General features: G+C 48.1%; 1 pseudogene; it reads right to left on the bottom strand.

Annotated features, from left to right (window-relative positions):
* Positions 1-301: 301 nt before the first annotated feature.
* LOC115187297 (extracellular calcium-sensing receptor-like) lies at positions 302-4664 on the bottom strand (annotated as a pseudogene).
* Between the last annotated feature and the right edge of the window lie 307 nt (positions 4665-4971).

The following is a 4971-nucleotide window of genomic DNA, read 5'->3' as shown; positions in this document are numbered from 1 at the left end:
TGTTCATATAGACGTGTTTCATTCTGACACATTATAAGAACACATACTAATATTAACAAAGTAATATAGTGAAGGTATAGCAGGGAAATTAATGTTTCCAAACAGAATGGACATTCCCCTGTTGAATGAATATCAACGAACCCTAAATCACGATAGGAGAATGTTTAAGTTAATATTTGTCCATCATGTGTTTCTTGTTGGTTTTTAATTGGACATGATTTGTGTTTCTGGTGGTTTCTAATTGGACATCATGTGTTTCTTGGTGGTTTCTAATTGGACATCATGTGTTTCTTGGTGGTTTCTATTTGGACATCATGTGTTTCTTGGTGTTTCTCTCTGGTCTCAGAAGGATGATGTAACACTTGGAGCAAACAGACAGAACAGCCAGCCGAAGCTGGATTTGCCAGGATGGCAAGATCTCTACAGCTACTGTGTATTTCCCAGGAGAGCTGACGTAGGCAGGGAGTGAAGGAGGATCCACACAGCACAGAAGATCAGCATGCTGAAGGTGATGAACTTGGCTTCGTTGAAGTTGTCTGGGATTTTCCTGGCCAGGAAGGCTAAGAGGAGACAGAGGGGAGGGCCAGCAGGCCGAGTGAGCCCTAGCACCCAGAGAGAAACCAACCCCAGAGAGCCCACCTCACACCCAGGACCACCCTCGGCCCACGACCCTCGCTGTTCCCCCCCTCTAAGCAGGGTCGGTGGTGAGCTAGGGGACCAGGCCCAGTACACAGATCAGCACCTGTGGGAAGGGAAACGGATTGGGAGGAAGAGTTACAGGTAACCATAATAACAACTAATACGGTCTATGAGGAAACAATTACATTCCATAGAATATAGTAAAAACTAGATGTTCACCTGGAATGAGTGTGCAGAGGTGAGAGATCCCTCCTCTGCTGGGTGGGGCCTGAAGTATCTCATCAGGTTCTCTCCAGCAGAGTGGCCCTGAAGTGCACCAGCACCACCACAGTCCTGCTGAGCAGACATGAGATGCAGACACAAAGCTATTATACCAAACAGGGTGTGTCTCAGCATGCTGTCCATGGCTTCGGCTGGCCAATGAAAAAACCAGCGCACACAGGAAGCAGATCTTGAGTGACAGCAGAGCAGGAAGCTGAGCTCCGAGTTATTGGCTTTAACCTGGAACGAGACAGAGAAAGATAATTTAGACATAGTGATGTCAAAAATCAAATCCTTATTGGACACAATCTCATCTCTGTTCATTACCTCGATAAAATTATCATATGATTCAACTCACCAGGGCCGTGTGACGGTGGTAGAGGAAGGTGGCTAGGGCACCGGCTGTGAGTGTTGCCCCAGAAACTGAAACGACAGACAGGATGACGCCCATGGTGTCGCTGTAGGAGAGGAAGTCCACCAGCTGGGGGATGCAGGCTGTACGATCAGGGTTGGACCAGAACCGCTCTGGACACCTAATACACTCAACTGACCCTGATAGAGAAGGAAGAAGAATGAGGTGTCCTAATCAGGACCAGTCAGGAGTGAGGAAAAATATGAATTGGAATCAGAACCCTAGATAGACTACCTGTTGTGTTGCTGATCTCTCCTCAGCACAGGACAGACAGTCAAAGCAGCACACAGGCTTCCCCTTCTGTACTGCATGCCTGGTACCGGGGGACAGTCAGCACTGCATACAGACACAGGGACCTACCAGAGGAGGGAGAGGAAGAAGTCATCATTATCATCCTCATTGCTGTTATCCTCATTATTACACTCACAGGCAGGCAGACAGACTTGCTGGGCCCTTCTTGGGACTATGTCAGGAATTTGACCACACAAATATCTCAATTTCAGTATCATATTCCCCCTAAGGCACTGCATATCAGTGCAAGAGGTGGTACTACTGTCCCTGGTTTGAATCCAGGCTGTATCACATTCGGCAGTGATTCAGAGTCCCATAGGGCGGTACACAATTGGCCCAGCATCATGCCGGGGTTGTCCGTCATTGTAAATAACATTTGTTCTTAACTGACTTGCCTCATTAAATAAAGGTTAATTACATTTATTTTTTCATAAAAGATTGCGATGAAAGAGTTTCTGTCTGAGATAACATTCCCCCTGTTATTCATTTGGTCTCTTTATGTCTTTCTCTATCCTTATGTCTGCCTCAGGGTGAAAAAGCTCAATAAATCTCTCTCTCTCATACACACTCACCACTCATCACTGCACATCACTCCACACACTCCACACACACACACACATCACAACACACACACCCACACACACACCACACACACACACACACACACACACACACACACACACACACACACACACACACACACACACCACACACAACACACACAACACACCACACAAACACACACAACTCCTCTCAGTGAACTAATCTGAACAGTTCTCACCTCCTCTCCGCTGCCCCCACCCCACACACTTTATCCATGTCCATGTGAAACTGGTCGTCCGATCCCTCAGAGGACAGGAAATGTCCGACCTGGACAAACTCTGCCGTCCCCTCAGGGGTCACATGCCAGTTGATGATGTCATAAGAGGCAGGCGGATCACCATTCATGTCGAAGTGGAAAGATTCCCCACAGGAGTACTGAAGTTCACTCCCCTCAGGTAATGAACAATCTCAAAGAGAAAAGGGCATTGGAACAGGATTAAGAGTTAGAACCAGTTGTGGCTTTGGTTCTTTAGAACTCAAACCTTACAAAGTGTTTTCACTGTATCCTGACTGGAAACCTTAGTGTTGTTAACTTGAAAACAGATCAACATGTTGTTCTCACCTGGCTGGGCTGAAGCTTCCTGATCAGGGCACTGTCCACCATTAAAGACTCGTCCCTGGTCGACAGGCCATCATATCCTGTATGGCGTAGGCGATGGCGTACACAGCCTTGTAACATTATAGCTGGCTCTCAGCTGAGACACGTCAGCATACTGGCTCTCCCCCTCACCTAGGATTGACACAATATTTAACTGAGATAACATTGGGAATCTGGACAAAAAACAGAGATTTAGGTGTAAAGTCTCCTCACGTATGACCTCTGACCCAGTACACTGTCGCCTGGACGACTGGGTCACGCTGAGGTCAACCCCAGAGAACACCCAAACATCTCCTCCCACAATTCCCTCAGGAATGGGTCGGACTTCTGGTAGTCCCCGTCTGGATGGAGGCGTGTTAGGAAAGGCCCCAGGCCAGGAATGTCAGCTTCTTCAGGGCAAAACCGATGGTCCCGGCAAGAGAAGGCAGGTTTTTCGGTGCGGCGATAGTAGAGTAGGTGACCCAGGCCTCTGAGGCAATCCACTGCTTATCTGTAATGTTGTGACGGACAACCTCTTCCATCAGGGTCTGGAGAATGGAACCGTTAAAAAGATCAAGATAGTCAAGCTGAAATGCATTTGGACATTTTATTTGACCTTTATTTAACTAGGCAAGTCAGTAAGAAAAATTTTATTTTCAACAACAGCCTAGGAAGAGTGGGTTAACTGCCTTGTTAAGGGTTAGAACGACAGATTTGTACCTTGTCAGCTCAGAGGATTTGAACTTGCAACCTTCCGGTTACTAGTCCAACGCTTAACCACTAGGCTACGCAGATTCCCAATGATTACGTCTATAAAGGGCATTAAGACATGGTAAGACAAAGGACAAATCGTTAACAATACTCTGACCAGTAACTGCTCACCCCTGAATGACCCGTGAATCCTACAAATGCCACCACCACTCTGGCAGTAGATCCTTTGATGGTGTCCACGATGTGCCTGATCTGTCTCTTAGATGGTACCTTGGGGATGACCATCAGTGCGAGAAAAAGGGTAGAGAGTCATAGAAAATCAGAGAGAGTGTTCTGTTAGATTAGAAGAGAGGGGGAGTCAGAGTGAAAGAGAGGGTGAAAGATAGAGCAAAAGAGAGGGTATACTGTCAGATCATCAGAGTGAGGTCGTACCTTGGGGATGACCTCAGAGTAAGCGACACACCCCAGATCCCTGGAGCTTGGAGAAGCAGCTGAACCCCAAACTTGCCATAGTCACCATCCCCTGACAACAGTCCCACCCACACCCAGCCCATCTGACGCAGCAGCTTGGCCATGCCCAGAGCCTGGAAGCATCGCTGGGTACCGTACGAAGAACGAGGGGTACCTCCAGGTGTCACTCAAACACGCACAGGTGGCAAAGTAACTCACCTGGGAGAGAAGAGGAGAGAGAGAGAGAGAGAGAGGAGGAGTGAGAGAGAGAGAGAGAGAGAGAGAGAGAGGAGAGAGAGGAGAGAGAGAGCGAGAGAGACAGAGAGAGAGAGAGAGAGCGAGAGGGAGAGAGGAGAGGAGGAGAGAAGAGAGAGAGAGAGAGAGGAGAGAGGAGAGGAGAGAGAGAGAGGGAGAAAGACAGAGAGAGAGGAAAAGAGAGAGAGTCAAGGATAATTATAATTTGGAAGAGAGGCAGAGAGCAGAGGGAGAAGGAAAGTAAACGTTAGAGAGGGAAATCTAGATTGTGAATGAAATGTAATGTGAAAAGATCATCATCTCATCCCAGCATGTAATCCAACCCCTGCCTCACCATGGGTAAATCAAACGGCCGGGGTCTGTGCCACCACGATGGAAGCTGAGGGCGGGCATCCCCGATGATGACAGGAACTCGGGGGTTGTGCCACACTGTGCCCCCACGGAGGCCTCCTTGCCGGTAACCATGGCTAGGGCTGCCCCAGGGTGGTGCCCTCTGACAGGCATGTGTCAGAAGCCAGGAAACCCCAGGGTGAGGTTAGGCAGGAGGGCTGGGTCACGGTTAATCTCTCCCACAGCAAAGATCATAGTCTGGAGCAGCGGTAAGCACGCTGGTAGAAACTGCAGATGGAGAAAGGAAGAAATGGAGAGATAGGAGGGTAAATGAATACACATTACCTTCAAGTGAAAACACAATGACAAAAAGCTGTTATCACACAAGCTACATACATTGTATAGGTAGAATTTCCCTTAATGCTCCTGAACTCCTGCTCTG

The sequence above is a fragment of the Salmo trutta genome, unplaced genomic scaffold, assembly GCF_901001165.1.
Source record: "Salmo trutta unplaced genomic scaffold, fSalTru1.1, whole genome shotgun sequence".
NCBI lineage: Eukaryota > Metazoa > Chordata > Actinopteri > Salmoniformes > Salmonidae > Salmo > Salmo trutta.
The sequence above is the reverse complement of the archived record's forward strand: the minus strand, read 5'-3'. Positions and strand labels throughout refer to the sequence as shown.